Here is an 11,660-nt window from a genome sequence, read left to right as displayed (position 1 = left end):
AAAGATCTTCGCTTAAGAGGCAGGCACTAGCGGAGCTTGCCAGGCAGGTCAACCACCAAGGGGCCCCCACCCCACACCGCTCACAAGCGTGAGTGGAAGAAGGCAATGAAGTCAGAGAGGGAGGACCCCAGTCTGCAGCACGTGGAGGCACGGAGGATCCAGATGGAGGAATATGGAAGCGCGCATTTTGGAGCAGGGGGTGTTGAATCATGGGAGGCCCAATTTGTAAGTATCGATCTCAAATTATATTGCTTATGTAGTTTAATAGGAGATTGTTTCTTTGTACTAATCCCTCCGCAAAGTGTGTCATCATGTAGCTTGAGATCGTGGGCAGATACCCTACTCCTGTGGAGACAGCCTACCACCGCCACCATCACAGAGGAGATACATGGAGGCACTTCTATGATGACGGGTTGATTACTGACGAGCAGTATACCCGAGCTACTGGAGCGACCCCCCAGGTATTTGAAAGTAATTAAATAATGCCAAAATTATAAGTAAAGATATGATTTTTCATACATTGATATATGTTGTCTCTTGTTTACAGGCCCGTGCACAAGACGATGAGGAAGAGGAGGAAGGAGGCGCAGAAGGGAGTGCAGAAGGGAGCGTGGAAGGGAGCGAGGACCTAGAGAACATAGATTAGTCGTACAGGTAGTGCTAGCTACTCTTTTTTGTACTTAAAGCCACTGGCTTGGCTTTGTGCCTCTTGTATATACACTCCTCTTATTTTTTTTACTTGAAGCCACATGACATGGCTTAGCTTCGTGCTATATGTATATACAAGCACTTTTTGAGCTTTCAATTTTATTGTGTTTTGGAGTTGTAATGTTTTATTTGGAATTGTAATTAAAATGCGGTTGGCGTAAGAATTGAATTACACAATGTGGATATGGGATTCTTGTAACTATATAGCATACACAACATACACAGCATTTTGTAAAATTTTTAAAAAAAAATAAAGCGTGTCTATCAGTGTGTTTAAAAATGCGTTTATATACGCGTCTATCTGTTCGACTTGCATCTATATTTGCGTTTATAAATGCATTTATAAGCACGTCTATTTATGCATCTAAGTGCGTGTCTATACACGCGTGTGTCTGATATATAGACGCGCAATTAGACGCGGGTCTCCAGACGCAAAAATAGACGTGCAAATAGACACGTCCGTAAGTTTTTTATTTAGTTCAGTAAACGCGTCTGTGCGCGCGTCTATGGGTGCTTTGTCTTGTTGTGTTTCCCTTTCCCTTTCCCTTTCCTTTTCCCTTCCCTTCCCTTTCCCTTTCCTTCCCTTTTTCTTTTCTTATTTTCTCCCTTTTTCTCTCCTCTTTTTGCATTTTTTATACCACTGCAAATCCTTGTTTATGTGCATGTAAATCTATAAGTAATGGAATTTATAAAAACCCATCTATAATTGGACTTGCATGATAGGATTACATATGATGAGTGACAAAAAGAATCATGGCAGCAATTCCAAAACCTAATAGGCATGTGATCCTATATGAAGAGATAAAAGTGTCAATTTGTCATAAGAAATTTTGCATGAGATGAGTTACAAAGACGTTACAAACAATGACTCCAAAACCATATGCATGTGTATTTAGAGTAAGATAGGGTCTAATGGCATAACCATCTAAATGAAAATTTATGGTAATTATGATGAGGCATGGTTACCAAACTTTGGACATGTACTCACTCTAGATTGGTAATGGATACCTACATGAATGTGTTCTTTATCTTCGTATTACAATTGATTCATTTCTTTCTCTCCTCTATCTCATGCACGTGTGCTTCTTCTATTCTCTAAAATGATAAATTACAATGAGCTTTAATTATAGATGAGACATGGAACCGACTCACAAATCTAGATTCCACAACCAAAAAATAATGAACACATAGCTCACTTAAAATGTAATCGAGTTCGTATAAAGAGCACATTAACTTCACAAATAAGGCATGTAAACAGCATGAAAAATGCAAGAATGACACCAAAAACATAAGAAAAAAGAGATTTAATAGCCAAATCAACGAGCATGCAGCCATGAGCAAAACAATAGCAGAGCAAGCTCAAAGGTACATCAAGATTAGAGAACTCTAGAAAGGAGCAAGCTTAAAGGAGGCTCAAAGGATGATAAATTTCTACCTAGAAGGAGGAGAGTCAAGTTAAAAGAAGAATTCAAAATTTCATGATTGCACTCTAGTGGAATATGAGAAAGGGAATTGCAAAAGCTTATGAAAGTTTGTTCTAGATGTGTAGGAAAAGCTAAGGCTTCCAATTGGACAATATTTTACACCAAAAGATAGAGCATAGCTACTTCTAGATCCTTGGTGTCTATTGCATACATGTGGTTTAAGGAGAGCTAGCTGCATCACCACTCACGAAATCAAGAAAGAGCTCTCAATTTATAAATTCTTACTATGTGTATTGCATACATGTGGCTTGAGAGCATGCATCACCGCTCACAAAATGGAGAAAGAGCTCTTTCTCAATCTATAAATTGTTAGTGAATGGACCTTCTAAGTTTCCCCATTTAATGTTGAGTCTAATTAAGCTGGAGGCTCCAATCTAGGAAAAATGAGTGACTTTGCCATTGTCCGAACTCTTGATCATTGGCTTTGCCACTGTCCAAACGATCCATTGTCCAAACTGTTGATCGTTGACTTTTCCACTGTCCAAACTATCGATTGGCTTTGCCACTGTCCAAACTATTAATCATTGGCCTATCCACTTTTCAAACTATGAATCATTCAATTTGGCTTTGCCACTGTCCAAACTTATATTTATCATTGGCGGAAGAATAATTAAAAGAAGAAGAAGAAGAAGACGAAGAAGGAAAGGAGGATGATTTGATCAAAGAAGCGACAGCCTGCATGTTGAGATCGAGGGAGAAGGGCTCCTTGTGCCACCAGATGAATCCTGCTTTGGGACTACGTTTGGACCTCGAATTCGTCAAATTCTTGTGAGCAGCAGCAGCAGCAGCAGCAACGACGGTTCGGTTGATGAATCGGTAACAGAGCTCGCCCTGCGTGACTATGGAGTCGTGGTAGTGATAGTAGCTCAGCAAGCTCTCGTTGATCTCCTTGCTCCTTCCCTGGTAATTCTGTGTCAAATGCACCCCTGTCGCATACACTTTCCGAGCTTGGACCGCATACTTCCTATCGTTGTTTTGCCCTCCCGTCTTCCTCGACCTGAACACCAGCTTCTCGAACCCCCATTGATCCTCCTCCTCGTGGTCCATGCATAGCTCCGTCGACATCCTCCTCTGCTTCACGTATACCTGCGTGTACCTCCCATATTGCTTCATCGCCCTCTCCAATGACGACGTATTCCACCACCCCGGCGCATACATGTACTCGTCCACATCGAAGAAGAACGTCCAGTTGCTCAGAAACCTCGTCCTGTGCAGACAATCGTTCACTATCACGAACTGATTGTGATAGTAGCCGTCGTACTGCTCCTGGTCCTTTACGTCGGTTATCGTCACCATGCCTGATCGCACCCATGGCTCCAGCACCGCTCGTACACCCTCGTGCATCCCTCCAGCATCGTAGAGGAAGAAGTGGCTCCTCGGCCCGAAGAACCTCGCGTGATACGCGATCCATTCCCGTATCCTCTGTGGATTTATATCTCCATACAGTGGCGAGCCGCAGTAGACGTAGTCGTAAGGATATGGCGGATCGAAGATTGTCGGATAGTAGTCGCCTGGCGCTTCTCCCAGCACCTCTATTCTCTCCACCTGCGCCGGGTGCTTTTCGAAAGATCTCTCCGCGGACGCGTACAGCACCAGCGTGCCACCGCTCCCATCCTTCACTACGGACTCGACGAAGTTGCATCGCACCACGATAGCGGTATAGACGCGGCCGTACCCCCAATCCGGCAACATCTTTGTCCCATGAGTATCGATAATCGCTGTTCGATTGCTGTTCGGTATCCACTCGCACCTGAAGTTCGCTCTAGAATAGATATGAATGGGCTTGGAACCCATTCCCACCACAAAAAAGTCCTGGGGACCCCCTCGGTACGCGCTCATGAGGATGAAGAGATAAGCTCCGATTCCAACAGGGTGAAATTGCCGCTCCGCTGATGTTTGATCGGCCGTTGCGCGCGCCGCATCCTGGCTTCGCTGTTTCCGAAGGCTATGTTGATCTGCACTTTTACATCAACGATTTTAGATCACACATAGCCTGCACAATGGAACGGTATCCTTCTAGCTACCAATTCAACTAGCTTTCTTCCAGGCCGGGCATCGCCTGCACCTGGATGATCACTTTGAATATACAGGTCTGGAACTCCACCTGAAGAAGCTGGGCGGGTGTAGGGCCTGAACGCATGCCGTAAGCTCCGCTGCTTTACGTATTCGTCATAGAGTCTCGATTTGACTGTGCTCTCTTTCCAGTCCGCTATGAAAATTGCCGATTGTGCAACCATGAGCACAACGGCCACCACGAACAAGGCGCCGGCAATGAGAGATACTCTGCGCAATTCCATGCACCTCGAAACGAAATCCTGATCCTTGGCCCGATGCTTGAGCGAATGATGTACGATAACAGACATCGATGACCCTAATGAGAATGTGAGGGAGGCAGCTGGTGGATCGAAAGGTTTGCCACAAGTGGGACGAAATGGATGAGCGAGGGTGGGCACAATGGCACGTCCGAGCTCGTCGAATTCTCAGTCGACACTGCAGCCAGCTGAATTAGCTGCATTCCGCGTTACAAGCAACGGATGGAGATATCAACGAGGTTGACACTATCAAAAAGTCCAATGAATTGTGGTGGTTTTGAAGACAAGAATGGGTAGGCATTCGCTGGCAGCCGTTTTCGACACTGTCCCCAGAGAAAGAATGGGTAGTAATTTGCCGGCAGCCGTTTACCACAAGATTATTTGGGAAATTACCCAAAGCACAAAGACAAAACATGTCACAACACGAAGATAGATGATCACAATGAACACGTGTCCAAGACAGGCGATAAAACGAGAACATGCCGGTGGGGGTCTTTTTGTATTGGCACTTGGAGTCACGTCCCCACAATTTTGCGTGGCTTTCAAGAACATCTTCTATCTATTATCTACTAGTAAAAGTAAATATCGAAATGAAGCATTAGCAATGCCACCTTTAAGAGAGGAGATGATACAAGATGCCCACGATTAAGCTAAGCTAGCTTTTCTACCACTTGAGAGCATCCCCATTATTTTGTGTGGTTTTTCAAGAGCATCTTCTATCTATCATCTACTAAATATGAAAATGAAGCATTTGTTGCAATGGCACTTGTAAGAGAGGAAATACTGCTAGAACATGCGAGATGCCCATGATTAAGCTATTTATTCTCCTCAATCATCACCCTAGAAGGAGCCCATCTCATCAAATAATGATGATCCCTACCTCTCGCCCTTCCCTCCTCTCCCAGCTCCTCCCTCACCCTTTCCCTATCATTGCTCATTAATGGGTTAGACTAAATTCAACATGAATAGAAACGTTTATGAAGTACATCAACATTTCATAAGCTTGAACACAACAAGACAAAGCACCCATAGACTCATGCACAAACGCGTTTCATGAACTAAATAAAAAACTTACGGGCGCGTCTATTTTCGCGTCTGGAGACCCGCGTTTAATTGCACGTCTATATATCAGACACACGTGCGTATAGACGTGCAATTAGACGCATAAATAGACGCGCTTATAAACGCGTTTATAGACCCACATATAGACGCAAGTCGAACAGACAAACGCGTATATAAATGCATTTTTAAACGCACTGATAGATGCGCTTTATTTTATTTTATTTTTTTTACAGAATACTGTGTATGTTGTGTATGCTATATAGTTACAAGAATCCCATATCCACATTGTGTAATTCAATTCTTACAGCCAACCGTATTTTAATTACAATTCCAAATAAAACATTACAACTCCAAAACGCAATAAAATTGAAAGCTCAAAAAGTGCTTGTATATACATATAGCATGAAGCTAAGCCACGTCATGTGGCTTCAAGTACAAAAAAAAAGGAAGCTAAGCCACGTCATGTGCTTCAAGTACAAAAAATAAGAGGAGTCTATATACAAGAGGCACGAAGCCAAGCCAGTGGCTTTAAGTACAAATTAAAAAAGAGTAGCTAGCACTACTTCTACGACTAATCCTCGCTGCCTTCCATGCTCCCTTCTGCGCTCCCTCCTGCACCTCCTTCCTCGTCTTCCTCGTCGTCTTGTGCATGGGCCTGTAAACAAGGGACAACATATATCAATGTATGAAAAATCAAATCTTTACTTATAATTTTGGCATTATTTAATTACTTTCAAATACCTGGGGGGCCGCTCCAGTAGCTCGGGTATACTGCTCCTCAGTAATCAACCCGTCATCATAGAAGTGCCTCCATGTATCTCCTCTGCGATGGTGGTGGTGGTAGGCTGTCTCCACTGGAGTAGGGTATCTGCCCACGATCTCAAGCTGCATGACCGCGACACACTTTGCGGAGGGATTAGTACAAAGAAACAACCAACCTCCTAATAAACTACATAAGCAATATAATTTGAGATCGATACTTACAAATTGGGCCTCCCATGATTCAACACCCCCTGCTCCAAAATGCATGCTTCCATATTCCTCCATCTGGATCCTCCATGTCTCCACGTGCTGCAGACTGGGGTCCTCCCTCGCTGACTTCATTGCCTTCTTCCACTCACGCTTGTGAGCGGTGTGGGACGGGCCCCTTGGTGGTTGACTTGCCTCAAGCTTGGCAAGCTCCGCTAGTGCCTGCCTCTTAAGCGAAGATCTTCTATTGCTAAGTATCGTAACAATCTTTGGCTTCCCTCATTTATCTGTGAACTGGCGATTGGGGGGGTTAGGATACCTAGAGCAAACAGTAGCGAGGGTCTCATCAGCCAACCTCTTTGGATGGTCTTTGTAGTGGATAAAGCAATCTCTATAATTGTTAGCAATTACAGAGCGCATGAAGGCCATGATGTCCTTCCCCCGCGCATCCATCAAGATGCCTCCTGTCTGAGTGATGTCATAATAGTTCGTACCATCACCCAGAGGCACGTCTAAATCATCTGAATCATCATCCTCCCCACCGCCACATGGCCCAAAGCACTGTGCCATGCATCCCCCACCGCTCTCCCCGCTACTACGCCTGCTACCCTATCGTGTCGAGCTCGTACGCTGACCACTCGTAGCTGGGGACTGCACGGGACTACGCTGACCACTCGTAGCTAGAGAACCGAGTCTCGACGGCACAGGAGTACGTCGATGGCTCGCTGAGACAGAAGGACCTCCTGCAGGCATGGGGGAAGGGGCATAAGACAGGATGGCAGAAGGGACATAAGACGGCATGGGGGAAGGGGCATAAGACGGTACGGGGGAAGGGGCATAAGACGGCTGTGCTGACTCCGCTGGGGTGATCTCAGGCGGTGTGGGGTGGCATGGAGTCTGTAGTGCCGACTCCTGGGGAGTGTTTAGAGTCCTCGTCATATACCCGTATAACTCCACAGGACTAGGAGGGTGCCCTAAAAGGTTATATAAGTCCTTCCAAATAGATTCCCGGGGATCAGGTGAGCTAGAAGCGCTTCCTGGCCACATGTTGAACTGGAAAAAAGGAAAAAAATCTATTACTGATAAGCTGAGAAGAAAGGGGAAGAAAAGAGAGGCTTACTGTCAGAGCGCGTCTATAGACCTGTCTGATTTACGCGTCTAACAGAGCGTCTATAGACGCGTCTGTCTGTGTCTGCAACAAGCCAGACGCGCGTTTAGACGTGCTCTGAGACGCGCCTATAGACGCGCTCCGACAGACGGGATTTCTAAAAAGTAGAAAAGGACATTGCGCCCGACACAAAAACATGACACTGATACCCAGATCATGCGCTTCTTGGATACGAGAAAGTACAAATCTGAAGAGAGCAAACTTCCAAACAAGATCAACTGCAAAAAGACTTACTTGGATAGAGGTATGGAAAGTTCTTCTTTCTTTTTCAAAGTTGCTTCTCCTCCTTGTTCGTCCTCCTCTCCTTTAAGCTTAGAAGTAAGTGTGGGTGCCTTTCTCTTGAGTGTAAGCTTGGAAGTAAGTATGGGAGCCTCCCTCTTAAGCGTCGAAACTATGGATCTGCTAATAAAGAAGGAAGCAAGCCGCGCAAAGTATAAGTAATGTAAAGAAAAGCAAAGCGAGCGGCGCGCCGAAAAGCAGGTTTAAAAGCCATGTCTATAGTCGCGTCTAATAGCGCGTCTATAGGCGTGTCTAAATACATAGAGTAGACGCGCGTTTAGATGTGCCGTTAGACGCGATTTTAGACGCGACTAGAGACGCGGCTATAGACGTGCCACAGGGTTTAAATTAAACATTTGAAGAAGAGCAAATTTGGTGGCTTATTTGTTTGTAGGATGTATTCATCTTCAACAAGTAGCTCCAGTGAGGATGAATCCCTCCGTATCCACCATCGCGAATGTGGTTGGAGCAAAAAATCAAATGTCTATGTGATCGATGTCAAGGAAACATGTACGATCATGTATCGTGCACGCAGGATTACACTCAATCATATCTCAAAGTATGGAGAATGGGATGTGACCGTAAACAGGGTAAGGGTTTATAAGTTAAGGTTGATTCAGATACCTATGGGTGTTCATATGTTTGAGTTATGATCCCGTTTTAATTTGATACAGGATGCAGTGCCACACCCGCATATGTTACCCTATGCCCGTCGAGAGGAGGCGAAGCGTCGGCGATATGAGGTGAGATCTTCAGGAGGGACCGTTACGGATGCATGGAGTGATGGTGATAGTAGCCCTCCGCCATTACCTCATGAAGCCGTGGAGGAGGAGGTGTTTGATGATATGGTGCGGGATTTATATGTCCATCAAGGGAGGGATAATAGCATGGAGCAGGATGATCTTTTTACTGCAGCATCGACTCCACTGTTTGAGGGGTGCACATTCTCTGTTCTACGTGCCTCCCTTGAGTTACTAAACTTGAAAGCCATCTATGGATGGAGCAATGCAAGTTTGAATGCATTACTCAAGTAAGCTTTAAAGTCGATTTTGCAAACATGGTGAATTATGCTAGTGGGTCAATTACTCGAATGCTTTTCCTCATTTATGGTCTTCACGTGCAGGCTATTGCGTAAAATGCTTCCAAGGGAGAATAAACTACCGACCTCAAGAGATATGGCAAGGCAACATGTGACCTCTCTTGGAGGATTAGATTACAAGCGCATCCATGCATGTGTCAACGATTGCGTTTTGTTTCGTGGACTACATAAGGATGCAAGAGAGTGTCCTACTTGTGGAGAGGCAAGATATAGAGCAGATCTCAAAACCTTGGACGTGCCTCGTAAGGTATTCTGACATTTTCCCATAATCCCTCGCATCCAACATATGTTTAAGTGCAAATCTATTGCAGAGCTCATGTCATGGCATTCCTCCCATCGATCAACCGATGGCAAGTGGAGAACTCCCGCAGACTCTCCTGCGTGGAAGCATATTGAAGACACATGGCCAAGCTTCAAGGAAGAACCTAGGAGCTTGAGACTTGGATTGGGTATGGACGGTGTGAACCCATTTGGTCTCAAAAGCACGTCTTACAGTGTATGGCCAGTGGTATTGGTGAATTACAATCTTCCACCCTCTATGGCTATTAAGAAAGGACATGTCATGCTATCCCTTCTAATTCCAGGGAAACATAAAGTCAAAAACCCTGATGTTTATTTGGAGCCTTTGATTGATGAGCTAGAGATACTTTGGAGAGGTATCGAGGTGCATGATGTGAGCAGGCCTCCCTCGTCACGAGACTTCAACTGCAAAGCAGTCTTGATGTGGACGATGCATGACTTCCCAGGCTATGGCGAGTGTTCAGGTAAGCATTGCATTTTTAATTAAGAATAGGCAAAGGATGTGGCACCCTAAACCCACCTTCCACTCTTAATTGCATCTATTGTTCAGGTCTCACTACATCGGGTTACCATGCATGTCCTGTTTGTGGTCCTTTGCTAGTTGCCTCATGGGCAGACGCATTGAATAAGGTCATCTATGAGAATCACCATCGATTTCTTCCATTTGATCATCCTAGATATGTTGCCCCTTGGAATGAAGTCCTCCCATAATCACTCACCACGGGAGATTGGATGAGAATTTGGGACGGTTCCACGACTCCTCCACCACTTGGCATGAGCCGGTAAGGGTTTGTAACTATTGGCTGGAAGTAAACATTGGCTATATTGGCTGAAAGTAAAGATTGCACGCTAACACTTTATTTTGTTTAGATACTCCATCTTTTATCGTTTACCATATTGGTCCCACCTCAAGATCAATCACTTGCTTGATCCCATGCATATCTTCAAGAATGTGGCATCTACCATTTGGAAGCATTTGAATGGGACACGAGATTTGGCAGGCATAAGGGAGGATCTACGTACCACAGGGAGGATGCGTGAAGCTTGGCCTCAAGAGAGACCAAATGTGCGTGTTTTTTTACCTCGTGCACCGTGGATGTTATCAAAGCTAGAGATGGCGACGGTGAAGCGCGCTATTACTACAATTCGTACTCCCACTGGATGCATGAGGTGTTTGAAGGGAGCCTTTACAAAGAGCAAGAAAAGAGGTGTAGAGCAATTATATGGCTTGAAATCTCATGATTGGCACAAGATGCTCCAAGTAAGTATTTTATGTGCATAATATCTTTTTCCTTTCAAATTTGTGAGTGAATAGCTATAAGCAACTAATCAACCACCTCCTCACGGGTTCAGTTCATACTACCTACTAGCATTTCACGTAGTGCATCGAAGGACGTGAAAGATTGTAATTACAAGATGGGCGAGCTTGTGAGGTATGTGAGCTCAAAGGAAATAGATCCCACCACACTTGAGAATGCTCGAGTTATGTCAGTGGAGGCGGTTTGTTTAGTGGAGGAGACATTTCCACGTTCTATTCTCACAAGCCAACTACATCTCATAGTGCATTTGGTGGATGAGATTGCTATATGCGGTACTATACATGCACGATGGTTGTTCTTCCTCGAGCGCTTCATGAAGACCTTGAAGGGCTTCGTGAGACAAAATGCAAGACTCGAAGGTAGCATGGCCGAGGGTTGGTTGGTACAAGAGTCACTTATATATATTTCTGAGTTTCTTGTTGATGTGGATAGCTCTCTCCCACGACTATGGAGAGATGATGAAGACCTAAGGATGACCTCTATTGTGCCTCAAGGGAAAGGACGCAACAAAGTAATAGACACGGAGTTGCATAATAGTATCAACCTCTTTTGCATGCTTAATAGTGATGTGATGAAAAGATGGGTGACAAGATACGAGGATGCAAAGGCAAGAAGACAAGAAGAAAGGGCCCTCTTTCGTATACACCACGGATCTCGTGTGCCATACCCTCAGCATCTAAGAGCACTTCCAAAGGATATTCATGTGGATTGGCTACTTGATGAAATGGAGAAAGTAGAGAAAGACGAGGGGATGCATATCACAATGGAAGAATGGGAGTATGCTAGGGGATGCATGAGCAAGGTCAGTATATAGAATGTTATGCATAAGTTAGGAGCTTTCAATAATTTAGATTGCTTATTTAATTGATTTTTTCTTGGTGTAGTGCACTATGTTCAATGATATATGGTGTGAGGGCAAGCATTTTCGAACACAACGGATTGATGATAAGAGAAACACAC

General features: G+C 44.6%; 1 pseudogene; it reads right to left on the bottom strand.

The window, feature by feature from the left end:
- Positions 1-2,744: 2,744 nt before the first annotated feature.
- Positions 2,745-4,555, bottom strand: LOC147882533 (galactan beta-1,4-galactosyltransferase GALS1 pseudogene; annotated as a pseudogene).
- Positions 4,556-11,660: the final 7,105 nt, after the last annotated feature.

This window comes from Dipteris shenzhenensis, chromosome 29 (genome assembly GCF_047967505.1).
Source record: "Dipteris shenzhenensis isolate YYH24624 ecotype China chromosome 29, Dip_SZ_1.0, whole genome shotgun sequence".
Taxonomy (NCBI): domain Eukaryota; kingdom Viridiplantae; phylum Streptophyta; class Polypodiopsida; order Gleicheniales; family Dipteridaceae; genus Dipteris; species Dipteris shenzhenensis.
The sequence above is the reverse complement of the archived record's forward strand: the minus strand, read 5'-3'. Positions and strand labels throughout refer to the sequence as shown.